The sequence below is a fragment of the Rhinolophus sinicus genome, linkage group LG05, assembly GCF_036562045.2.
Source record: "Rhinolophus sinicus isolate RSC01 linkage group LG05, ASM3656204v1, whole genome shotgun sequence".
Classification (NCBI taxonomy): Eukaryota; Metazoa; Chordata; class Mammalia; order Chiroptera; family Rhinolophidae; genus Rhinolophus; species Rhinolophus sinicus.
Window position 1 is genome coordinate 13,447,451 of NC_133755.1, and position 27,696 is coordinate 13,475,146.

The 27,696-nt window shown below is 42.7% G+C and overlaps 1 long non-coding RNA gene across 3 annotated transcripts in view; it reads left to right on the plus strand.

The window, feature by feature from the left end:
* Positions 1 to 27,696, plus strand: part of LOC141571812 (uncharacterized) — a 578,309-nt gene that overhangs the window by 171,983 nt on the left and 378,630 nt on the right. The gene's annotated exons all lie outside the window — the stretch shown is intronic.

Here is a 27,696-nt window from a genome sequence, read left to right on the forward strand (position 1 = left end):
TGTGTGCTGGAGAATGAATCCGGAGACCTTGTTCCATTTATTCCTGAGATCTAGCCTTGTGCCTCGCCCTGCTTCCCTGAGACGGTCAAGCAGCATTTACATAATTAATCTCTACTTTTACCCAAGCTATAGAGAATTAGGTTTTTGTCACTAGCCACCCTAAAACTTCTAATTAATCCCTTCTTCCACAAATGTTACACCAGGGAGGGTACCCAGCTCACAGTCTGGCAGATATTACATGCAGCAGATATTACACACCTGCCTGATCTTTCTAAATGGTTGGTCATCATTATTAATTTTACTCACAGCAGAGAGTGTCTACGTAGTTTTAAAATGACTCTCTGTATGTTATTGTTCTTTCTCTGAGTTAGTTCCCTTTGCCTGAAAGAAACAAAGCTAGGTAACATGTTCTCAGTTCTGGGATGGTCAGAACCAATCTGGTCTTGAGGGTAAGAGAGAAGCTGGGATGTTGTTGTGGCTGCAGACTTTGGCAGTTTCTAACTCTGGATCCCAGGAAACCCACAGACCAGGGATGCAAGAGGAAAGGCTGAGTAGAGCAGAGTCCCTCAGGGGCCTGCATGCCCCTTCCAAGTTTTGCTGGAGTGATAGTCCGTCAATGCCATCAGAACCACTTCTTACATGGAAAGGGATCCTGCAAAACACCTTGCCATGGTCCTGTGGTCCAAAGAACCCCTACCCACATCTTACACTGCACCTGAAGAGATGAGACTGTGAATTATCACCGTGTTGGAGAGGCAGGGTCACATGGTTGATGAGAGCATGGATTCCAGAGACAGACTACGTAGGTTTGAATCCTGGCTATGTTGCGTGACCCTGAGCAAGTTAGTTATCCTCTCTGTTCCTCAGTATCTTCATATGTAAGATGAGGATAATGGTATTATTTACCTCAAAAGTCTATGAGGGGATCAAATGGGTTAATATATGAAAAGCATCTAGAACAGTGCTTGGCACATAGTGAGCACAATATAAATATCATCGTTATTGCCACGGCTGCAAGTTCCTACTGCTAGGACCACCACCAACCTAGGAGCTCATAATCTACACAGCACGGGTAACACTGGAACATATTAAAGCTACACTATAGACTAGGGAGGGTTAGCAGAGTCAATCCAAAGGAAAGGTAGTCACACTGAGAATTATGGGAATGGGCAGAAGTATCGTATAGGCAAGACCCTCATCTTAAAGTCCCTTGATTGGGGTGGGGATAGGGGTTAATGTTCTCCTCTGATACCCAACGAGACACATGAATCTAATTATTAATATCTCTAACATTACAATTGTCCAACATATGCTTTTACACTTCTCTATGATGAACTCACTTCTTTCTGAAGCAGATCAAAGTGATCTTATTAAACAGTTTCATCAGGTACCAAGTCACATAAACTAGAAAACTAAAAGTCAGCCTTTATTCTTTCTTCTCCCTTATATCATTTCTTTGCCCCTTATTCATTTATTCAGTCTTATTAATTTTTTCTACCCCACCCCAAAAACAAAGTAAGGGTGTGGTTCCGCTAAAAACTTGTGTAAGTTAAGACTAAACCTATAGAAAGCAGGCATTTCTGTTTACCAGCTAAACTGTCATTGCTTTTGGTTAGAGTGTAAAAAACCTTCAATATGTGTGGACTGATAGTTTTGAAAAGAACAACATGTTAATGCATTTTATATTCAAGGACTTCACATTTCAAATTGTCCATATGCAACAAAACTTTATAAATGTTCTTATATCACACTTTCAAATCTGCGTAATTTGAATTTATACATATATCTCTTGAATCTGTCTCTTCCTCCTCATCAGAAATGCATCATATCTTTCTGGATTATTAAATTTTCATTATATATTGTGATTATAGTCTTTGTTTTTGTGTCTATATCCCTGTAAATTCAAGTGTAAGAAATGATTTTTGTTTATCTTTTTGTTTCATCTTTCTTCTCCCCTCTCTGTACACACACACACACACACATACACACACACACACATACACACACACACACACACAATATCTGAAAATACTACCTCATTCCATCTTCCCGACAATTCTAGAAAGCAGGTGGATATTATCTTCATTTTCAGATTAATACAGAGGCTCGGATAGGTTAGTAAAATTGTGTAAGGTCACAACATTCATAAGTGATAGAGTCAGCATTTCAACCCAAACCTCCCTGACTCCAAAGTCCATATTCTTTAAAGTCCGTGCCAGAACTCTATTCCCATCATTTCCCTTGCCTTTTTAAGTTTCTTAAGGGCAGAAACTATGACTATTTCTTCTTTCCTTCTGTAGCATTTAGCATAGTAACCTACATCTAGGCTGGCAATCAGGAAAATGGGTAGTTGATGCATTGGTTATTCCTGAACTAGAACATAGCACTGAGAGGAATGAGAGTTCTTACAAGTGGAATAACTGGATTAGAAGTGATGATGGTTAGATCTGCCTGTCTTTTCAAGTAATGTTATTGCCAGGGCTCAGAGTTCTACTAAGCCTAATCCTCATCCTTTGTTTCCCCAAATGGTAGCCAGACTGAAAGACTCTAAGAATGACAGAAACGAACTTTGATGTTTGCTCAGCTACCTGCTTAGTTGTTGGCCTTAGTAACTGATTTGAGAAGATTGATCAAGAGGAAGAGTAGGAAACCAAACCTGGCAGCCACAAGCCAAGACAAGTAAAGCCTTTCCCTGTTCTGCTGCCTCACCCACTGTGCTCAGAACACTGGCACACGTTTCACTTCTCAAAATCCTGACCTTCTCTCTCATCTGAAGGGTTATGTGCCAGTTGCAACCTCTGTCTGCTACTTTCTTGCTATTTTCTTTGCCTAACTGGTCTCTCGTCGTCATCTGAGTCTCAGGGGGAATATCTCTTGCTTAGGGAGATACTTCTTTATTTTCTAGAGCAGGTTAAGTATCTCTGTCAAGAAACCTTTGTACTCAACAGTCTGGAATCAATTACATAATTCTTTTATAAACTCTTGATGCCTCTTTTGCATATCAGACTATAAGCTACTTGAGGGCCAAGGACTGTGTCCATTTCATTCATTGTTCTTGTCTGGCACAGACCACAGAACTTTATACACGATACATGCTTAATAAATATTGATTGATGTGTAAATAAAGCGATGAAGGCTAATATAATAATTTCCCTGCTGCTCCCCATTAGACGGAAATGAAGAGGGAGAGAAAAAAAAAAAGAAACGACTTTCAATTTCACTTGGAGAACATAATGTTTCAATAAGAAAGAAAATATTTCATTTTCTGGACTGTTGTTTTCAGAATGTTTGTCATTTACATTTTCACATTATTTGACAGTGCTGCTTATATTCTTGTAAGACTGAAATTGAATAAATACATTTCAGAGTAACCCAAGGTGACCTGCAGGCTCAGGCAGCCTGAGTTTGCTGGAGGGCGAGCAGTCTTTGGGCATCAGCAGAGGCCCATCTGCATTTGAACTGGCACTTTCTCCTTCACTGTGATCTTTAAAAATCAGATGCCAGCCTGATAATAACACTCATCTTCAGTTCTGAAATGTGATGCATTTTACGTCTTACACAATGCAAACAATGAGAGCCTAAGTTCAATTAAAACTTCTCTCCTTACATTCAACATGTTCACAAGTTGGTCGGGCCTGTTCATTTTCTATCTTTTAAAATGAAAAGGGAGATTTATGCTCACAATAAAAACACTATTCGGCGCTGTGTGTAGGGAGCCAGGCTTGGGTGGAGAATGACAGAGCGCCCTGAGGAGCTTTTAGATTCTCATTAGGGAGTCTGGAATGACACAGAATTTAACATTTAAGTAGGCAGACTGTATTATTTATCTTCCTAACCCAGGATGCTTGTGAGAGTAAATCGGGGTGTTATTAATTATTAATCTGGCCTAACCTGCATAAACCAGTATCGTCTGGGTTAAATGTGGGCATATGTCCATCCTATATTTAGTAAGACTTTGCAAGAACAATGACATAGATGTCTCGTGTAGTACATGACTCATTGCCAAGTGAATCTGACAGCTCATAATTGCTCTAGAAATTGAGAAAAGGAAGGGGGTGGTGTCACTACATGATGCTGGGTGGTAAGTGAAGCTGTAACAAGAAGATATAATCTGAGCTGCGTTCAGAAGGATGTGTAGGGCAGGTTAATGGGCAAGGGAAGGAGATTTGCCTGTGAGAGTGAAAGTGCAGAGGTGTTTTCAGGAGTTAACTGATTGATTCTGATTATTTAGCCTGGAGTAAAATTCATGAACATTATCAATATTTTAAGAAAAAAGAAATATGTGGTCAATACTCCCACTTCTGAGCTCTGCTCACTGTGGAATTCTCCAACCTTACAGCAACCCCAAACCCTGTAAAGATCAGCCTGGAAGTGCCTGCGGCCCTACCCACAGTGACCAGCTCTTCCTCCTCCTCCTCCTCCTCCTCCTCTTCCTTTCACTCTCCTTTCCCTCGTCTTTCACCTTCCCCTCCTTTTCCTACCTTTCTTCTGTGGGCTTTTGTACCACACTCTCCCATGTAAACTGCATCCTTGTTTTTCCTCTGGCCATGGGGACCGGGGCCAGAACACCAACCAGAACATGCTGAACTGTCAGGGCTGTCATTCTAAAAGTAGAAGCTGAGTGGGGCTGCAGAGAACGATCACCTCCTATCCAGCGAACATTATCTCCTCTGGGCTCCTGAAAGTCCCTGGACACCAGTACTCTCTTCTTCAGAAGGAAAACTCTTGAAGGCTGAAGATCCAACTGGGGCACTTCCAACAAAGGCCCCTCTTTGTCTCTGCCTAATCTCTGAACAAAGGCTTTCTATTTCTCCTAGAAGAGAGCCTGCTATCATTTTTTTTAAAGAGGATTTCTGTTAAGAAAACCAAATTGCTGAGTGTCATTGTTCTGGTCCTGCCTGGAGAGCTCATTTCCACGAACTTGAAGCTCCACTCAGTCAAGGCAGCTTGGAAGGCGCTGTGTTCCCACGTGCATGTGAACTTCGGGGAGCTTCCTCAGAGCCTGCAGGACTGCCTAGTTAGCACAGGCCGGAGGGCAGGATATTTGAGTATGCCAGTGGGAGATTTTTATTCTTGTCCTGATGAAAAATGTCGAATTTTTAAAGCGTAAAAGAATGTTTCATAACTTATAAGAGGTTTGTGTGCTTTTCACAGTTATTAGATTTGCAAATTTCTTTCTTCCTCTGGGAATTATAAACACCACTCTCTCTGTCCCCCGCTTCCCTCCTTTTGCACTGTTGATGCCGGCTTACCTGGAAGGAGACCTGCAGGCAAGGCACCCATCACTGCAAGCTGGAGGAAGCATGGAGAACCAGGAGAAAGCGCAGTTTTGTAAGCGAGAGAAATAAGAACTTATTTTAAACCACAATTCTGGATAGCTGCCTTCTGGGTGTTAGTGTAAGAGGCTAGAGGTCTTTGGAAAAATTCTATCCTTAGGGATATTGGGAGGAATTCTAGGCCTTCATGATGTGAAGAATAGGATTATTATTTATCCATGAGAAACAGGAAATTCTGCCATTTGTGACTACATGGATAGACCTTGAGGAGGCGTTATATTAAGTGAAATAAATCAGACAAAGACAAATACAGTACAATATCACTTATGTGTGAAATCTATAAGCTCTGTTTCTCATAGAAACAGTAGAATGGTGGTTACCAGGATCTGGGCGTGGTGGTGGGGCAATGAGATGTTGGTGAAAGGGTGCAAACTTCCAGTTATAAGACAAATAATTTCTGGGGATCTAATGTACAATGTGGTGATTGCAGCAATTAATAATGTATTATACACTTGAAAGTTCCTAAGAGAGTCACTTTAGAAAGTTGCTACGGTCTTAAATGTTCTTACCATGAAAAGAAATGGTAATTATGTGACATGTTGGAGGTGTTAGCTAATGATATGGTGGTAATAATTCTGTATATAAAATCAAACCAATATTCTTTGAATTCCTAAGGATAAGACACTTCCATTGATATCTGGCTCACAGGAGTTCCTGGAAACATTCAGGAAAGGCTGACCTTGACTCTGAACATGGGTTCCAGCCTCATGTCTGTCACTGACAACTTCCCCTTTCCTCATTTTCCTGGAGGCACATGCTTTCTTCTTGAGTGAGGGATGTTCTTCTGGGAAGAAGGCATAGTTACAAGTTACAGATGTACTTTGCTTTCATGATTCACTGTCTTACGTGTCTGGCTGCTTTGGATCATAGCCCCATTTCTTGGCCTTTTTTTTCTTCTTTTAAATCAAATTAACTGTCACATTGCTCAAGAGAACAAACAAAAACATGCTAAATAACTGATTAATAAGTTAAATTCTCATTTAATGCCTATTTGCAAGGATTTGTGTTAACTACTGTAGAGGGAGAAATGGTGGTTTTTCAACCTAGATTATGCATTGGGAACTCCTGAGGAGCTTCAAACAAAACAGAATCTGTCGATTGCTTTGACAGGGCATGGGACTCAAAGCAATCTAAAGATTCAATACAATCCTTATCAAAACCCCAGTGACATTTTAAAATTATTAGAAAAATCTATCTTAAAATTATTGTGGAATCTCAAGGGACCCAGAATAACTAAACCAACCTTGAGAAAGAAGAACAAAGTTGGAGGTTTCAAATGCCCATATTTCAAAATATATTATAACTCCACAGTAATCAAACCAGTATGGCACTGGCATAATGATAGACATATAGACCAATGGAATAGGATAGAGAACTCAGAAATAAACCCTAGTCTATATGGTGAAATAATCTTCAACAAGGGTGCCAAGTCCACTCATTGCGGGAAAGAATAGTCTTTCCAACAAATGGTGTTGGAAAAACTGGATATCTACCGGCAAAAGCATGAAGTTGGACCCTTGCCTAACACCATATACAGAAATTAACTCAAAATGGATGAAAGAATAAGACTTAAAACTACAAAACTCTTAGAATACAACAGGGGGAAAGCTTCATGAGATTGGGTTTCAAAATAATTTCTTGAATATGAAACCAAAAGAATAGGCAACAAAAGCAAGATTAGACAAATGGGGCTACATCAAGCTTAAAAACTTTTGTTCATGAAAAGACACAATCAATAAAATGAAAAGGCAAACTGTGGAATGAGAGAAAATATTCACAAATTGTATGTGTGAGAAGGGGCTAATATCCAGAATGGATAAATAAATTCTACACCTCAACAACAACACCAGGAACAACAACAAAAACAAAACACCAAGTAACCTGATTACAATGTGGGCAAAGAACTTGAATAGATATTTCTCCAGAGATGATTACAAATGGCCAACAAGCATTTGAAATGATGCTTAACATCACTAATCAGATAAATCAAAACCCAAATGAGGTATCATCACCTGTTCACTAGGATGGTGCTATTAAACAAGCAAGCAAACAAAACAGAAAAGAAGAAGTGTTGGTGGGGATGTGGAGAAATTGGCACCCTTGCGCACTGTTGGTAGAGAATGTAAAATGGTGCAGCGCCTATGAAAAGCATAGAATTATCATATTGGATCATATCCCACTTCTGGGTACATATAAAAGAATTAAAAGCAGGATCTCAAAGAGATATTTGGACAGTCATGTTCATAGCAACATTATTCACAATAGCGAAGAAGTGGAAACAAACTGAATGTCCACTGACAGATGAATGGACAAAGGAAACATGGTGCAGACATAAAACAGAATATTGTTTAGCCTTAAAAACAAAAGAAATCTGGTCACATGCTACAACCTGGAGGAATCTGGAAGACATTTTGCTAAGTGAAATAAGCCAGAGGCAAAAAGACAAATCCTGCGTGAATCCATTTTTATGAAGTGCTTAGAATAGTCCAATTGATGGAGACAGGAAGTAGAATGGTGGTTTCCAGGGCTGGGGGAAAGGGGAAATGGGGTGTTGAGTTGTTATTTAGTGGGTATAGAAAAGTTTGGAACCTTGGCCCAACACATTCACAACAACGTGAATATACTTAACACTGCTGAACTTTACACTTAAAAATGTTAACATGTATCTATACTCTGCCCAAACGTCAACTTCAGACCATAGTACCAGAGTCTCTAGGGTAGGAACCCAGTGTTAGTGCTTCTGCAAAGCTCCCCAGGTCACTGAGGTGTGCAGCAGGGTTGAGGACAACTGGAATAAAGAGATGGGTAAGCACTGGTCCTGCCTCCAAGGAATTCATCCTCTGAAGGAATGCGCAGTTGTACACAGAACAGCACAGAGCCAGTCCGTTGTGATAGAGGCCTTAGATTGTTACAAAGTATCAGGAGAATCCAGAGGCAAAGACCTTCCTTGCAGCACGGGGTGATTTTCCAGGCATTTGTGCCGGGCTTTGAAGAATCAATAGGGGTTTGACAGGCTGCCTGAGCAGGCAGAGGGTCTGCAACTGTCACAAAAGGTTAAAGGTAGGTAAAATGCCTGAAAATGATTAGGAAATGGAAGGGTGTCTAGTTTCACTGGAGGATGGAAAGGGTGTGTGTGTGTGGAGGGGCCAATGGTGAGAAATTATGATTTCAATGACAAGCTGATGCCAGCTTGTGGAAGGCCTTGGATGTCATGCTAAGAAGATTAGATATTATTCAGTAGACAACGGGGAGTCATTGCTTTTGTAGCCAGGGAATGAGAAAAACTAAAACATCTGGATGATTTAAAGTCCAGAGTGAAAAGAGCTATGTTTGAAGAAGGTATATTTTAGTCTTCCTTAAATGACATAGACCAACCAACACCTTTGAATGGCCTGTTCACATTTCATGCAGGTTTTCAACACGTTATTTCATTTCCCCTGCCTGCTCCAGAGCCCTCTGTTTCCTCCAACTCGATACTCGCTAGGCCCCAGTTTACCCAGTTGAGCACATACCAGTTACTCCATCCTGGTTCCCATCCAACGGGCCCGGTCACTTTCCTGAACTGAAACCATCCGCCTCCCAAGAACTCTTTTAAGGAAGCAGCAATTCATAGTTGAAAGATCAGCGCTGACTGTCACCCACAGCAAAAACCACTTTGTAAGCATGATCTCCCCACGGAGGCTGGCGTGAATGCTGCTGCTGAACTTGAGCAGCGGTGCGGGGGTGGGGGGGTGGGGTGGCCCTTGGGAATAGTTCACAGCTACTTGGCAGTTTGCTTCCTTCACAAGTGCCTGCTTTCTTTCCTTTGGAAAGCCTGGACAATTGTGTTTTGCACAATATTTTCAAATCTGCCCCCGGACACTGACATTTCGAAACAACCAACCTGCTTTGTTTGAGAAATGCATTTAAATAAATTAATGAAACCACTGCTCCGAATGAATCCTTTCAGGCTGTTTACAGGGAAATTTTGAAAGGGCAATATTATCACTGACAAAAACCGCAGCATCTGAGCAATTTGATACATCCAGAAAGCTGAGGGGGGAGGCAGAACATAATGACAGAATTTTACCCATAGCAAAACCATTAAAGGTCGCCTACCGAAGGACAGCCGAAATAGAATTTGTTTTCAAATTATAAGATTAAAGAAGGTTCCTTGGAGAAAGAATTATTATACAGTGTCAAATGAAAGAGCGAGATGAAAACTGTTGGAAGTGCAGTCACCGCCGAGACCAGCTCTGCTCCGTGGTTTGCACACCCTGCAGTCTCTCCGCCTCAGCGGATCGGGTGGGTTGGAGAAATTAGCCAGTGCGCCTCTCTCCACACAGATCTTTCCCCCACTGAGAGTTCTTTTCCCCTCCAGCCCTATTGAAGACACACTTGCCCACGAGGGAAACCATGTGGAGGAGTGGAGGGTTTCTTTGTTAATGGTACCCGTTGGAGAGGACAACATTAAAAAATTCTTTAAAATGAAAGGAGCAATTTAGAGTTTCCAAGTCATTAGGCAGGTTTATGACTTGTCCATTTGCAGAGGAGCTGATGGGGCTCTCCATACAGCCATTTCACTTAAAACGGGCTCATCTCACATGTGGCTTTTGCTGAGTTCCCCGCACCCATGCCCAGAACTCCTCTTGGGTAGGCTGAGGCTCCCTTTGGGGGACATGGGGAAGCTTGCCCTGCCTTCTCTGCAGCACTATTTTACTTAAAACACTACATAACATTAATATGGGTGTATAGGACTCTGCAATGAGAGAGTTAAATCAAACAGACCTGCTCTATTACTACTGTCAATTCTAGAACATGTATAATGAGTAAGTTCTTCATAAATGTTAGCCAAGAATGAACCTGAACAACTAGAAAAGGAAACGATGCAGGTGCTTTCTGCATTTTAAAAATATTTGAATACACTCCTTGACAATCAACTCTCTTTTTACGTAAGACTTTCTGTAGCGGACAAAATTTGTTTAAACTTAACCGGGTGGGAGGAGCTAGGAAGATGGTGCAATTTGACTAGTTGTAAGGTCATAAATAATATGGAATTCTGAGCACACAAACATGGAGGGCTTCCAAATACATGGTCAAAGGGATCATCCAATTTTTCTTATTCAAAATGTTCACTTTGGGCAGAAATGCCTCCTTAATGGTCATTGAATGTCCTTTGTGCCTTCTTGTGCCTGACCAGCTTCCTTGCTGCCCTGTACCCTTCTCAAATGTCAGCTCTGTGAAGCTTGCCCATGCCTTCTTCTACCTCAATGCCTATGGGTTGAGTGAGGGATGATGGAGAGTTGCTGCAGAGCTGAGACCAAAGTCAAGTTGTCTGGAGGCCAGAAGCTGTCTGGCATAGTCCTGACTCAAGAAGGACTGGTCATCTTGCCTTTTCTTCTATTCTCTTGGCTAGAAAAATGACAGCATTAGTGATAGAGCAGCAGGACTTCTGCGATGTCCCTGATATGGGGACCAATGCTCCAAGGTGTGTTTCCCACCCTAGTCATTGAGGCAAATGAACAAAATGGAGAGTCCAGAAAGAGACTGAAGCTTCTAGAAGAGTTTGGTAATTGACAGAGGAGCCCTTACAAATCAATAGGGAAGTGTGATTTGGGATCAGAAAAATTGGCTTTCCATATGAAAATAAAAATAAACTGCATTTCTATCTCTTCTAAACAAAATAAATTTCAGGTAGATTGAAGACAAAATGTGTAAAACATAACTTTCAAACTCTTAGCAGAAATTTATATGAACATCTCAATGACTTTGGGGGAAGAAAAAAATTTCTTGAGCAAAACCCCACATACACAAGTTATAAAGGAAAATATTGCTATACTTGATTCAAAATTTATAACTTCTACATGGCCATAGGTGCCATGAATATTCTAAATGTGAAATGACAGTCCAGGAAAAGATGTTTGCAACACCTGCAACTGACAATCTAGAATGTATAAAAAAATTATACAAGTCACTAAGTAAAAGACAAACAACCTAATAAATGTGGGCAAAGGATGAAAATGGTAATGCATAAAAGAGGCAACCTAAACAGGGAAAGATAAACAATCTTGCCAGTAACCACAATCTTTGACTAAGGTGGTGGCTGCCAGGCTTTTCCACTGCAAAGCTACTCTTCTTTCTTTTACAATCAATACATATTTTGAGGGAAGGTATTTTTGAAGCTATCACATGGCTCATCACACTTTCATGCACTAGTTTTAATGTCCATTGATGTTTCTTGCCTGAATTACTTAATGCTATGATGGTTGTTACATGGTGATTTTCAAACTCCGTTATTCTTTCTGTGTTTATCAGTTTGCATCCCACCGTAATGAAAAACTTTCTCTCCTCTCCATTTATTTATCTATATCAGGATGGATGAATTCTTACTTTATTTACCGAGTTACGATCTGTTACTATCTTTATTATTGTGATACTTAAATTGTCCCGCTTTGGGCAGAAGGAGCTCTTCTGAATTGGCTTCCATGTCCTTTTGACGGTCTCCTGTTACTCACTGAGCAAGCGTTTCCTTCTTTTCTGGCACAAAGAGAGGCTCCAGCCTCATTTTGTACTTTCTCTGCCCCAGCCTGAGACTCAGCTGTTTCTCCAAGGAGTCCTGGTTTCTTTCAGTGGAGGATGGTGTTTAGTCACTAAGATCTCGCTGCTAGGTGTGTTCACTGCTGTTGGGTGTCAGTGCTGCCAGGACTCAGTGGGCAGAGCTAGGGAATATATGCATATATATATATACACACATATATACTAATTTTTGTAGCTATCTATACGATTTAGTATATCTACTGCATATATTGAAAACCATGAATTCATACTGTAAACTCTTTAAATTCAGCACGTCTATCTAGGTTATAGTTTTTTTTTTTCCTTTCCATATTTGTAATTTCTTTCCCCAACTGTGGGAAGCCTGCTCCTCCCATGACCCTCCATGTAGTCACTTATTTGAAAACTTCCCCCAGTGTGCAGTTCCTCCTTTCGCTGGCACCACACTCCCGTTCCCAGACCCCTGCAGAAGCTTCTCCTGCCTCTGTTGGGCTTTCAGCCCCTCATGCCAGGCTGCCATCGTTGCTGCTGACCTGCACTGATGCCCTTCTCGCTGTGCTCCCACGTCCCCCGCTGACCTTCTGCCACTGCCCTTGCCGAAGACGTTTCTCACTTAGCCAGGCTCTGCCTCCCCTTGTCAGTTGCACAGGTTCTTTTCTCCCCCTGTTTGAGCTCTAACACCAGCTGTCAGGCTGCCATCACCGCCCCCTGCACTGCCCCTTACCCTGCTGGGCTCTGATACCCGAAGCTGGGCTGCCACTTCCATTGTTTCCTCTGCTCAGGTATCCTCCTTACCCTCCTTAGACCCCAACCCGCCCCCACCACCTTTCTGTTCCAGCACCACCCCTCTCCACCAGGTCTCTGCTACTGCAACTCAGATCCTGCAGCCTCCCCCAGCATGAAGGCCCACGTTGCTTGGCCCCACTTAAATTCCCTGTTTTTTAAAATAAGCAACTTGAATGATTCTTATAAGAAAGCCCAGCAATGAATTTACACTGGCATGCTGGGGTCCACTTGGTAGTTCAGCCTTTTACCCATTGCCATGGTTTTCTGCATCATGCCTAAGGTTTTCTTTGCTGTCCTTTGCCCACACTCTTAGGAAAGGAAGCTCACACAATTCCCTTACTGGCAAGGTCTTTTTAGACAGGAAGTTTTGTTCCTTCTCATTTCCACTGCTTATTCCTTGATCTGCTCACTGCAGGCAAAGAACAAATTTGAATATATCAAGATGATCGTCACATGTGTCTCTGAATCTTCTCCTTTATAATCCCCAAACTTCTGGTCCATCAACACTTTCTTATATAGCACCATATTTATATTTTTAATACTATGATTATTTTTGTTGGGGATATGCTAGGTTACTAGTATTTTTAAAATTTAGCTACTAGTATAGAGACCTCACCTCCTTTAACTTGGAATGTATAACTCTATTAATTCAGCGCATGACCCACCCAATTCTCCAGCCTGTACATTAAATGGACAGCTCACACTGAGCTGGTTGTTCTCTAAAACTCTTAGGCCTATTCTTTCTAAACTGTGTCATCTATAAAAGAAAAAAGAAATTCTCATCTAATTCAAAGTGATTTGGCCCAAGAGTGTAAACAAGATTGCAGGGGAAATCTTAAAATTACGGGCTTGTTTATAAGATGTTCTAAAACTGTTCATTTACTTATGAAAAGTAGCACATGCTTATAATGATATGTCTTATCAATCTATTGTGGAATCCTTAAAACAACCAAGCTTTTCAAAGTTCCATTACTTATAGGCTTATTGTCATCTACTTTCCACAGATCTACATTCAAAGGAAAATATCCATATTAACTTACACTGGATCCAGGATTTAGCAATAAATGACTTAGTTCAAATGTATTCTTAGGCATAACCCCAACATATAAAACATACAGAAGTGAATCCGCCCTTGTTGTAACTTGTTATTCCATCTTAACTTTTTCCTCCTCTCCTGAAGTATTTCCTGGGGCTGCCACAGCATATGGAAGATTCACTAGATGGATTATCAAGCAGCTTCAAAATATATTGAGTGGTCATTCTGCCACAGATAGCTGGCTTGAAAGTACAGCTCCATTACTAGCCCTTAAAAGGTCCCCTGTATGAGTGCTAGGAAATGTATTTTTTAAACTCTAAGCCCAGCTACTGTCAGGATGAATTGGTTGTCCCTTAATAGGAAGGTGATGATTGAAATAAGTCACTTAGAGATGTTATAGAGACAGGCCATTCACCCATCCATCCATCTATCCATCCACCTATCCATCAAAATTGTTATAAAGAGTCAAGATCCCTAAATGGTTGTAGAACAAATGTATGAATCTCTGAAAGGAATGTCATTAACCAAGTCCATTGGTTTATTATTCTCAAGTGTCTCATGGGTGATAAATACCATCGCATTGCACGTGCTCTCCTGGCCTAGTGCCAGATAAGGCTTTTTGGGGGTCTTTTGCTTTGAGTGAGGGATAGGATATTCCCTAGTTTTTCAGGAGCTGCCATCACCTTTGGTTTTACACATTCAGGCAGGCTCTCTGGTCAAAGGTCAAGTCTACTCTGATTTGCCTCACTTTCTTTTCAGTCTTAGAAATAGAGTTGTCTTCACCATGATTATGAACATTTTAGTGGATATTCATGGCCTGTTTCTATAACAGGGGGTTGATAAAAGAGGGGAGGCTAGTATTTATGAAGCAGCGCTTCTGCATTAGACAGCGTGTTAGGTGCTTCTTACTTTATTCCATGCTTCTGTCGTGGTTGGTGCTTTCTCACCTCTCAGCCCTCATTTCAGCATCATCAATGACCAGTTGTTCTAATTAGGTTTCTTACCTGCTATTTTCTAAATTTTAATCTGATGTTTCCCATTGTATTTTTATAATGATCTCTTATTTCAATAGGATATGTTATTAGACTGCAGTGGTTATGGCTGTTGGATAATTTACTTATCTTGTGAATTTAGTCAACTATGAAAAATAGTATACAATTAGGACCTCCCTGATAGGGTTATTGGAGGTCTGAAACAAATTACTAATGTAAAATGCTTGCAACCATGTATGACAATAAATGATTATTCCTACTTCTCTTCTGAAATGTCTACAACTGCAATAACAGCTACTATTATTACTACTACAACTATTACTAATATTTTCTTGTTAGAGTATGCCCCCACATAGAATAGATGCTCAATAGAGATTTTTTGAATGAATGAGTGACTAATCCTCAGAGCTATTGTATGAAGTCATATGAGGTGTGATCAAACAATACAGTGAATGTTTAAATTTAAAAAAATACAGTAAAAGACATATTGCCATTAATCCCCCTCAAAATACTCCCCCTCATGTCAAACACACTTATCCCATTATTCTTACAACTTTCTAAGAAATTCTGGAAGTCCTCTTCTGGGAGTGTCTTTAATTGCACTGTCATGGCTGCCTCCATATCCTGAATCAATTCAAAACTTTTCCTTTCATGGTCATTTTGACTTTGGGGAAGAGCCAGAAGTTGCACGGTGCCAGATCCAGTGAATAAGGTGGATGAGGACACACCATAGTGTTTTTCTTGTTTTGACTAATTTTTTAAATTAGTTTCAGGTGTACAGAGCAATGTAATAGTTAGACATTTACACTCATAAGAAATTTCCATGCCAGAAGCAATGTATGACACGGAGGATGAAGTAAAGACACTCATGAAAGAGGATTTCCAGAACTGCTTCAGAAAGTGGCGAGAATAATGGAATAAGTGTGTTCAAAGTGAGGGAGAGTATTTTAAGGGGGATTAATGGCAGTCTGTCTTCTACTGAAATAAATGTTTAAAATGGAAACATTCACCGTATTTTTTGACCACAAATTATGAGGAAAATTAGGCTCCAAGAGGAAAATATCTTACCCAAGGTTGCCCGGTTGTAAAGGTGGGACTGGGACCCAGCCCTATCTGCCCACAACAGGAGAGAGATTTCCATTACCTCCACACCTCACCACTTCAGGCAGCAGAGTTTTATTGTACTATGATGTCCTCCATAAAAAATGCTGCAAAATTAAAATTTGTAAAAATAAGTGTTTAAGGACTTTGGTCAAGAGGATGGTCACTGGTTACATGGCCTTGTTTAAAGGGTAACTTGTATATATGCCGCCCCACCCCCACTCCATCCAGGATGCCCTGATTTGTTCTGTTTTCCAGGAAGGCCCAGGGGACTTCAAAATCTCACAGTGTGAAAACACAAGTTGTCGCTGGAGTCTGAAGCCAGAGTCCCCCTGTCTTCCCGTCCCGTCCCTCAGGCTGCCCAGAAGCACATTTCTCTTTCCCATCTGCTCTGTGAGCCGTGTTTTCTGCTGTGGCCTCCCTGGGGCAGGAACCGCCTCATCTGACAGGCTGTAATTTGGGTCATTACACTCTCCCATGGGCACTGATGACATTTTTTTCTTTTCTAGACACGACTGCTGTGCAGTTGCCTCATGGGAGGGAGAGTTGATTATTTCTTCTCCTTGGCTTCTGGCTCCACTGGGCAGTGCTGGTGACGGCAGAAGTGGGCTTCTAAGGGCCCGTTTCTTAGTCATGTGTCCTGTTTGGTGGTGCTTGTCTTGGCAGAAGTGCTCTGCCAGTGGAAGGAAAATCTAGAAGGATCACCCCTGGAGCACTAGGACGTGGGGATAGTGTGTGAGGTGGCAAGGATTGCAGGGAAAATGCCCTTGCTCAAAAATAGCTCTGCATTTTACCCACCGAGATGTATTTGCATTAACGAGTTCTGGGATGCTTATGCTCAGAAAAGCACCCATATTACTGAGAACGACCACACTCACCTTGCTTAGGTCAGTTCCCTTCAAGAAATGCTTTTCAATGAAACCAGGAGAGAGAGAAAAGCGAGTCTTCTGGGGGAGAGCCTTCCTGGGTGGAGCTGTAGGGAGCGTGGAAGCTTCTGGAAGGCAGAGCAGGCCCTGCCCATCCTGTAAGGGGTCATGGAAGAGGAGGCATGATGGTGACAGATACACATATTTCTGGCTTTACCTTAGATTACTGTCTAAATTGTCAGCTTTACCCAAAGCGGCACTTAGGGAGATGGAGTGGTATGATGGATTAAACATACTGACCTTGGGGTCAGATAAAATGGGATCCAGTTGTGTTCTGCCAATTACTCCCTTTGAAATGTTGGCAGGATGTCATACCACTCTAAACAGTTTCCTTATTTGTCAAATGAGGGAATTGCTCTCAGATTCTTGGGGTCCTTCACATAGTGTTTTATGACTCTAAGAAGCAGCCATATTTCTATAAAACTGCCAGACAGGGTGCCAGGCTGCCTGTCTTCCTGTCTTCTGGGCCCAGGACCCCTAAGCTTCGGGTGATTCTGGGGCTTATAGTATTCACTTTCAGCTCCTTACCAAGGGTTCTGACTTTGTTGAATTAATGTTTGTTAAATGGAGCACATGGTGCCGATGGTGAGCCACAGTTCAACAACAGACCACAGGAGAAATTGAAATAGAGACGTTTATTACTCACGGGTCCTCGAGGAAGTACCCAGCATGCCTTGAGGAGCCAGTTGGGGAGGTGAAGGCAGAGTGCAGGTGGAGGGAGAGGGAAGACCTCGTGCTCATGCCTTCATTAGGGTCTGTGGGTGAAGTGCTTTGGGGTTCCCAGGCCAGATGGTTCAATTCAAACCAAAAGAGCTGGGTTTCGGTAAGCCCCACGGGGGCTTTATCTAAGGGGTGCCTAACGCAAATGGGTACTGGGAGGGAGGGGGGACTGGTGATCACAAAGGCTGTTAGGGAAGTCCTGTCAGGAGCTGACATTTGCTTGTGACTCTGCGCTGGTATCCAGGGCTTGTGCTTGCATGAGGGGGCCTAGTGTGAGCGTCAGGTCCCTGCAGGCTGCTGGGCCGAACAACATGGAGGCGAGGCAGCGGTACAGGGAGCAGATTAGTTTAACTCTTAACACCAGGGCACTGGCTATGGGAGTGCGTCAGTCCTCTGTAAGCACTGGAGTATCTGCCAAACTCCGATTTAGGTCTCCTCTACCCTTTATCTGTCCCTTGTAAACCCAGTTTTCAAATGGCCAGCCACTTCTCTTTTACCAGTTCTTAAATGATTTTGTTTCAATGACTTTAATGTTTGGCAGTGACTGGCTAATTTTTTCCCCTAAATGAATTCCTCTGGAAGTGAGAAGTGGGAATAAGAGTGGCTTGGGTTCCTGGGTGAATCCACTTTCCCCTGTGAGAGAATTGCCCACCCCCACCCCCCGAGTGATCAGCTCGTCCTCTTCATAAATGTCCAGTGCTTAAAATGAATCCTGTCAGCGGAAGCCATATTATGCTTTTGAAATGCGATCTCTGAATTATATCTCTGTCTTATTAGTTCAAGTCACAGTATATGTGACAGAGAGGAGAGAACATAGTGGTCGTTTAAATCCTTGCTAAGCTGACAAACACATCCAAACTCTGAGAACATGCTGGTGACTTGGGGGCTGCTTTCTCGGTTATCTGTAGGGAAGCTGATAGTAGAGAACTGTGCTGCATAGCTGATATGGGGACGTGTTGTAACTCCTGGGGGTTTGTTAGCAGGGGCACAGGTGATTGAGTGTCGGCTCGGTGCTGCCCAGGTGGTTGCCAGCCACAGGTCAGAGAGAGAAGAGACTATTTTGTTTATAATAGCTTGGGTCTAAATAAGCTTGTATTATTTATAGGGGTCACTTTCCTGACCTCTGCTTCTCCACTAAACCAGCCAGCATTGAGGGATCTCTTGTTGGCAGGCAACTTAGCATCCACATCTTGAAGACTCCCTCCCAATTTAGAAACCCCAACGGCAGCATTACTGACATATGGTTTGCCGAACATGTGTCGTGTTGAGAAATTCACTACTGTGTTTCCCCAAAAATAAGGTCTAGCTGGACAATCAGCTCAAATGTGTCTTTTGGAGCAAAAATTAATATAAGACCTGGTATTATATTATATTATATTATATTATATTATATTATATTATATTATATTATATTATATCATACCCAGTCTTATATAAAGTAGAATAAGACCAGGTATTATATTAATTTTTGCTCCAAAAGATGCATTAGAGCTGAGCCAGACGGCTAGGTCTTATTTTCGGAGAAACACGGTACTTATTTCCGAGGAGACATTATGCCATTGAGCATTGCTAAACAGCTCCAGATATCAGGAAGCCACAAATTAGGACTAGCTGAGAGCTGCCTGCCTGTAACTCCAGTTCATGCTCTTTGGAGATGTACGCAGGTCTCCATGGTTGCTCTTCAGAGAACTGAAGCCAGTACCCTTGACGCACCCCAGCCCCAGGCGTTCCCTTCTCAAGGTCTCATGGTTGCTCTTCAAGATCTTGGTTTTGAATCTTCTCCCATCCTGGGGACCCTCCCTGACTGAGTAAGCTCCATTTGTGTACTGAGGTTTCCTGTAAGCATGTCATACTTCTGTTCCTAAAGTATAATAATCAAAACCTATGTCCCTAGGGTCACTCTAAAGGGGGCCTTCTATTTCTGGGAAACATGAAGTAAAGTCTGGACTTTGTTGTGAATGGTTGATCTGGGCTGCTTATATACCAGAGCATGAGATCCAATGCCCCAGGGAAGAGAGGCAGCTCTGGGCCTCTGGTGGTCTCACACACGCGCGCGCACACACACACAAACACACACACACTCGTGAAATAGGGTCATTAGGGAACACTGAGCTTCATCTATTCTCCTCTTCCATCCTCCATCAGGTAAGTTCCTACCATCTTCTATTGCAGCTAGATGGACTCCCACGAGCAGTTATGGCTAACTCCTGGAGGAAAGGACTTTCCCTTGTCCAGATTGCAGCTTGTCCTCAGCAATATCACACAATTCACAGCGGGATTTGGGCCACGTCCTTTGCCCCTGTGAAGTAAGGAGATTGGATAAGAGTCACAGCCAAGTTCTTTTCAGCTTTTACTAGAAATTCGCCACCTGCAGAACAATGAGCCAGAGCTTTGCAAACCAGGAGCTGGCGCGGACACACCTGCTTGTGCTGTCAGACTCGTCTGCAGTATTTGGACCACTGGTGAACAGCACACCGATGGGTGCCTTATCCCTCCTCACCCCTGGTGTAAGCAGTCTTCTGGATGGGGGTTTGGGAGCTTTAGAGTCTTCATTTCAATATTTACACCTCACCTCTGAGACTGCATGGAGGGTAGAGAAAGCAAACTGAGGATAGGAGCTGCTGGGGTGAGGGGGGCATCTCTAGATCAAGGACTGGGACCAACCCAGAGTCTAGTGTCAGACACAAACCATCTGTGAGCTTTGGACAAATCATCTGACCTCTGCGCCTCAGCTCTCTCATCATGGCATAAGAATGGAGCCTAAGGTTCCTTTCTAGTATTGTAGTCTGACTGCAACATTTTTTCTTACAGAAGTTTTATACCTGTTAGATTTCCTGCTGCCAGGAACTAACCTCCTAGGAGATAGGTCTTACTTTCAGCCAGTCATAGGAGGGGGCTGGAAGATCACTTGTAGTGGACACTGGGTTGTACCACTCAGAACCAGCACCCTGCACTGCTGAAGAACTCATTCCTCCAAGTGTTGGGAGTTCTGCTGGTTGAGAGCCCCTAGCGCTTACGTCACTCCAGGCATCACCCTTAGCTGAAAAGAACCCCCTTCTCCCAAGGTTACTGCTCCTTTTCTTAGAGGCAGACTTCATCTAATGTCTTAATCCAAAGTCTGGATAAACTGGGTAGGGATGTGCAGAGGGATGACAAATTATAACCAAATCCAAAAGGAATATACACCCCCGAGGGTGCTTATATAGGGCAGTGTATTTTGCAGGTGCTGAGTCAAGGAAGATGGAGCATACAGTTGGATGAGGGAGAGCGTATTGTAAGGATGAATTCTTCAGTGATACAGGATTTAACAATCCCCAGGAGATGGTGCTAACATGTTGTTAGGATGGCTCTGGGAAGAATGGAGAAAGTGATAGCTCAAATCAAGTTAGGTAAAAGTGACAGAAGTGCTATGGCAGATGGTGGATCAAAAGTCTCAGAAAAATGAGCATGCTAGAATATGATGTACCATGTAAGGCTGGGAAACTCACCAGCTGGTTATATTTAGTGGGAGGGCCCAGAGGATGCTCCATTTCTCAAAGCAATAAGAAATGCACTAGAAAGAAGGGCACCAGAGCTCCACAGTAGCTCTCTCTAAAGACCATGGCTTACAGTTGGAGAATTTAGAAAATTAGGTACACTAATAGCAATGGGATGGTAAGCTCTCCAAATAATAGAGGCCAGGTTGTGATGCTTAATGCTCAGAAGGAAAATGGGTAAAACTATAGTAATGAGGGAAGGTCAGAGTGGCAAATGACTGCTGTGTCCCCAGTAGGTAGAATACATGGGTTTGCACCTGTTTCTGGACTAACCTTATGTGAAGTTATGCTAATTGTGTACATTTTAGAAATTGGATCAAACCAACTCTGCCTGGGATAGCCTAGATTAGAAATAAGAAAACTTTATATGTAAGGATTCAGAGAGTAAATATTTATGCTTCGCAGGCCACGTGGTCTCTGTTGCCAATACTCCACTATGCTTTTGTAGGGTGAAAGCTGCCATAAATAATATGGCAGCGTGTTCTAATAAAACTTCCTTTACTAAAACAGGTGTTACGGTAGGTCAGTTTGCAGGCCGTGTATAGCCAATTCCTGACCTAAATAATACACAGAGCCTATACAATGAGATGCCTGCTGGTTTTGGTTGGCTGGGAATGAAAGATCCTCCAGGCTGTAACACTGGATCACAGACTGGCCAGTTACGTGCCCTATGCGTTTGTTAGTTTTCCCAATCAACAAATACATATTGGACGTGTCCTGTGCCTAGATAGGTATATACAGATAGACCAAACATGATCCCCATCGTTTAGGGGAGGTGGAAGTTGAGCAACAGTCGTACAGTTCTTTAAATATTACAAAGGCTCCAGGACGGACAGAGTACAATGCCAACCCAGAGGAATGGGTGACAGATTCTTCTCCCAGACCCTGTGAACCACGCAAAGCAGCATGATGTGTCCAGAGGGACAGCGTGCCTGGAGGTTCTCTGTGATAAGGGATCTGTGATAAGGACCGTGCTGGAGGGTTAAGCAGGGGCCAGAGCCGTGGGCTTTATGCTGAATATGGTGGAAGCAATTGGAGGGTTTTAATCAGGGTTTTAAGTAGCACGGTGAGATTTGCATTTGACAAAGTCTCTTTTGAAAGCAGATTGCCTGATAATTGGGTGATATGGGGGAGGTAACAAATATAAAACCCTAGCACTTATCATTTTTTAAATTAAGTTTATTACTGATTTCTATCTAACCTGGTTACAGTATAAACACCAAAAGGCAGAGATTCATTTTTCTCCCCTACGTCTGCTTTCCTAGGATAGTACTGGACACAGGGTGGGTGCTTAATATGTATTTGTTGAAGGAATAAATGAATAAACGAAAGTTTCCCTTCTTGTGAAACAAGATGGTAGTGTAATTCCAGTGTCAGATTCGTCAAAAGGCTGGAAGTAGCAGATATCTTCAGTAAATCGATTCACAACTATTTGGGCTACAAGACAGGCTATGGAAGATTTAAAAAGATGTATGTTGGCACATGCAAAGATTCTCACTGGGAAACATTACCAATTATACAAAGGGCAGCTCCCAAGAGCAATCTATAAAGGAAGAACCCTGGGCTGGAAATCCAAAAGTCTGTATTTTTATTCCTGCTCTGTCACTGAACCTGACTATGCTCTTCCCATTCTACGGCCCTGTGAAATGAGAGTGACTCTAACTTATCTCAGTGTAGCTCAGAGAATCTGGCCCATAATAGGTGCTCAGTAAACAGGTGTTGAATGACAGCTCTACTGGGAGTTAGGAGTAGACTCTTTATGGCCCACAAAGTTAGAAAGGTGTGGCTCAGAGGATGGAAAATAAAGTGGAAAGGGTAAACAATCTCCCCTCATTTTTGATGACACAATACTGTGTCCAGGCATCTCCAGCTCCTTCCCATCTAATCATTTCTTTCTGGCTGTGGTGGAAGTTCTTGATATGCAGATTCTTACTGCAGATAGAGAAATTCAGGTCCAGTTCAGTGCACCATCTGTAAGCCTGAGCCCTGCTGGAAATGCAGAAGGCAACTCAAGAGTCCTGGTGCTGAGGCAGCTGCTGAGATTTGGTGCTCTCACTGCAGGAAACTGGCTTTCCATATGACCTTCCTAGGCAGGCCAGATTCCCCAGACACCGTGGTTATCTCCGACCCTTGGAACACTCTGGCCTTCCTGAGTTTAAGAAGCCCTTCTGGGAAGCCGATCATTTGCTTCATAGGAGCTATTCCAGTCCCTCTCATCAACGCCTTTCCCTGTTTAATTTTCCTCCATCTGCTTGGTTCTCTGTCTTGGAACAATGCTTTCCATACAAACTTAGCAGTGAAGACAACTTAGAAAGCCCACAGAGAGAGATGCTAAATGTTTCAGAAAAGAAGGAGCGCAGCAGGCCAGAATCAGACGTCATTTCCAGATTGGTTGTGACAGAAAGGGAAATGAATTGTCTGTTTTTCCTGTGTCGGTCCCATGGTCATGCTTGACCCCAGTACAATCTGCTGGAAAAAGTCTCAAGCCAAACTTCAAGTAACCAGGAGTGAGGATGCACTACCTTTTATTTTTATTTTTTTCACTTAGTCATGGTGGCCTGGAGCAGAAATACAGGGCATAGCAGTGAGATTTAAAAGTAGTGAGGGTGAGAGTTTAGCTATTGCTTGACCATGTGGTTGTATGTTTATTAATACTTTTCAAGCACCTACCATTGTCAGGTTCCGTGCACTGAGACCGTAAAGATGGTGCCTGCAAGGTCTCTGCCCTGCAAGCATTCATGGTGCACCAGGAGAGAGTGAAGGGGAACCAATGATAAGACAGTACGCCAAAGGTGTGCTTCGTGGAAGGCCTGGCCCAGTGCCGTGGGAGCTCCAACTCTGTGTGTGTATTTCTCAGCCTGCGTCAAACTTTCCGATCACATCTGGCAGATGGGTGGAATTGGTCCTGCAGGAATGTATCTGTCAGAGAATGAGGGTGCTTATGGGAGAGCTTATTCTGAGAGAAGCATGATGAGGAAAGGGCATAACGAGGTTTGTCTAGTAAGAAAACCTTAGTCATGGAGAGAAGGATAATTCTGAGTACAGCCTGGTGTCTGTCACTACAGGGTGAGCGAAGGCGGGAAGTACAACTGGACTAGATGCTCTACTTCAATGTGCATGGATCAGTGGGGTGCAAGCAGCACAGCCGGGGTGCTGCCCCAGCCAGTGGAGTTCTCAGCCCAACTCTTAATGGCTTCTAAGAGTTGACTGCATGCGTCTCTTTCCAGTGATATAACCATGGTAGCTTGAAATTGGCCGTGGTGAGAGTATTTATACCATGGAAAATGCCAAGCAAATCAGGGCTACTTTGTCCCCTGGAGAGCTGGTTATTAAACATTTACCAAAATACCACTAACAGAATGTCACCAACAAGGTGAAAGAGAAGATCTTGTCTCCCAAACAGTCCCTGACAACAGGATAGCTGGGCATTGTGAAGTTCAAATACAAGATTTCTCAAAACGTGTACTGCAAAACACAGCCTTGCACACTTCGTGTGCCTCTTGGAGTTACACTGTATAGTAGCATCTTAAAGGCTCTGAGAAATTCACGTAAAGAAACATGCTTAATTTTGTTTAATTTAGAGCAGTGCTTCTCAGACTTTAATGTGTATAAGATTCACAAAGGGATTTTTTTTTTTTTAATTCTGGTCTGTGGTGGGGCCAAGTTTCTGCATTTTTATGAAGCTACCAAGTAACGCTGATACTGCTGATCTAAGGACCACAGTTTGAAAAGCAACAATTCAGAATCCCTCAACTTATTTAATCATGGGAATTATCATTAAAAACTACGTAGAACACATGTGGCATTCTGCAGAACGCTGATCCTGGGAGCGTACTTTGGGAAACTTGCTCAATACATCAATGGTGGTAGATGGGAGTAGGGAAGGAGTGAACAAGTCCTTGCATCTCCAGAGCAGGATGGAGGCTGTGGGGTCCATAGGAACAAGATGATCCTGGGAAGACCACAGTTTTCAAGGGAAAAGCAGTGGAGCTTTTCAAAATAAAGAAAATAAGACCTAACTGGACAATGCACTCTAATGCATCTTTTGGAGCAAAAATTAATATAAGATCTGGTCTTATTTTACTATAAGACCAGGTATAATATAATATAATATAATATAATATAATATAATATAATATAATATAATATAATATAATAAATATAATATAACATAATACAGGGTCTTATATAAGACCAGGTCTTATATTAATTTTTGCTCCAAAAGACGCATTAGTGCTGACTGTCCGGCTAGGTCTTATCTTTGGGGAAACACGATAGATAAAGTTATATTTCAAAGTGGAACTCACTAATATTAATATAACAAAAGTGGAGGCAGTAGAGAGGCTTCCATTGGTTGTTCATGGAGTATTTATGCTTCTGGCCTAACAAGTCAGCGGCACCAGCAGAGAACAGCTCTTCAGCCTGGATAGGGGCTGTGAACCAAGTGTGGGAAGGACTAGAAGAAAGGAGAACCTGGGAGGTGGCAGCACCCACTGCAGCACTGCACACTGTTTCCCGTCTCAGGACCGTCCCCGCTGTGAAAGTACCTGCTCCTCCTCCTTCCTGGAGGCTCTGATCCCATCCCACATTACATTTGGGCTTATGTCCTCGTACACGCCTATATGCCTGCGCTTATCACTCCTGCCAACTGCTGAGCTCACCAAAGAAAGGAGTCTTGTTTATGAAATAAATAATACAACTAATACTTTTGAGCACCTTTTGTGTTATGAGATACACAATTTCAAAAATGTTATTTCCTTCACCTTTAAGTCAACCTCACAAGGTAAGTATGAGTACCCTGTGTTTCCAGGAAAGAAAACCAAGGTGCAGAAAGGATGGGAGACTTTTGACAGTCCTACAGGGAGGAGCTATCTAACTCCCAGCCCAGTGCCCATCTTCTATACTGCAGCCGGCCCTTACTCAGCTCTATACTTCCCCCACCCCCAACCCTGTGCGCAACCCAGACACGTGGTTGACCTTGTAGGAGATGCCTTAGTTAAGTCCGTTCATCCTTCTTCCAGAAATTACTTGTTTCAGAAGATATACATAATCAATGAGGTGTTGAGAAAAACGATATTTCAAGCACAGTGGACTCTACAGTTTGTTTTTTTTACCAGTTATTTGTGGCTTTTACAATTATAACCCGTTCTTTCCACAGCGATTTCACTGTGGTTGCAGTGGTAAACAAGATAGACATGGTCTCTGCCCACAGCCTAATAGCTTTGAGGATCACATAATATGCCTGGGGCACTGTGTGGAACATCTGTCTCCATTTCAGTCCTACCCCCGGTTTATCATTTGCCTCTCTGTCCACGTGAAATAGGTCTATACTCCTATCTCCTACATCTAAATAAGCATTAGCGCACAGATGCCATTTTAATTTGCCCTTTTACTTATGGTCAGTTTCGTTTCACCTTTTTATCTTCATGAGTTTAAGATTGTAGATTTTGGGGCAAAGGGCTCATGCCTTTGGTGTAAGTCCAGATCAACCTGGGGTCTTAGTAATTAGCAGCAAAGAGGGGAGGGTGTGAGAGCAGAATATCACAAGTGGTTTAAAGAGGTGAGTACCCCGAGTATGCATTGAGGTACTGTAGGTGGCTGGTTGCTGTGAGAGCACAGAGGAAGAATAACTACCCTAATCCAGGCAGAATCAGGAAATCTTTACAGAAAAGGTGTTACCTATGTTAACTTCTGAAGATCAAGTGGGAATGGACAGGCAAATGGTGGAATGCATGTAATACCCAAAGAGGACCGAAATCATGGTGAGGAAGCAAATGGTTCAGGACAGCGGGACCAGAGTTGATGGGAGGAAGTGGCAAGAGATGCCATGCTGTGTTATGGGATTTAATATGGAGTCAGTGATGAGGTAGCCAGGGAAGTGGCATGATCAGATTTTTGTTTTGGAAATATCACTCAGGCTGCAATGTGGCGATTGGTTTGCAGTTAAAACATTACAAGGGGCAGGTGACGAGATATAAAGCTGTTACAGTTGTCCAGGTGAAAGATGCTGCTGCTGAACTGAGTTGTGGCAGTGGGGATGGCAGAGAATGGGCAGATTTGCGAGACATTTAGGAGGTGACAGCAGTAGGACACGGAGCTGTGTAGGGATTGAGACATGTCAAGGATAAATCAGAGTCGGCTGGCTTGACTCACAAAGAACCCAAAGTGGCTTAATTCCCTGCAATGGGGAACCCAAGGGGAGGAGGAGGGGTTTTGTTCATTTGTTTTATTTGGGAGGGGAGAATAAAGAGGCAAAGTTTAATTTGACATGAACTGAGCTGTCTGTGGGACAGCCAACCAGCAGGAAGTAGGTGGACATACACGTCTGAGCCTCAAAGTGAGAAGAGAAAGTTCCAAGAATAGACCGTTAACATTTACAGGACAGACCCAGGTCACTGAGCCCATGAAGGAAGCTGAGAAGGAGAGGTCAGAGGGCCGGAGGAGTCCAGGGGAATATGGTAGCATGAAGGCCAAAGACAGAGGACATTTCAGGAAGGACACATCTCTCAGCAATGGAGGTGTTCACTGTCCCATGCACAGCTTCCCTTTCTTAGGGCCTTTTGGCTTCATTGCTGTGGCTCAATTACGTGGCTGCAGGAGGTTGTAAGGAGCAGGCACTGAGTGAGCTGGACATCTCTGCGGCGATTGTGGGGTGTGGTGGTGTAGGTGTGAGATTTTTAAATACCTGTGGCGAACATTTTCCCAAAGACTCATGATGTATGGGCCAGG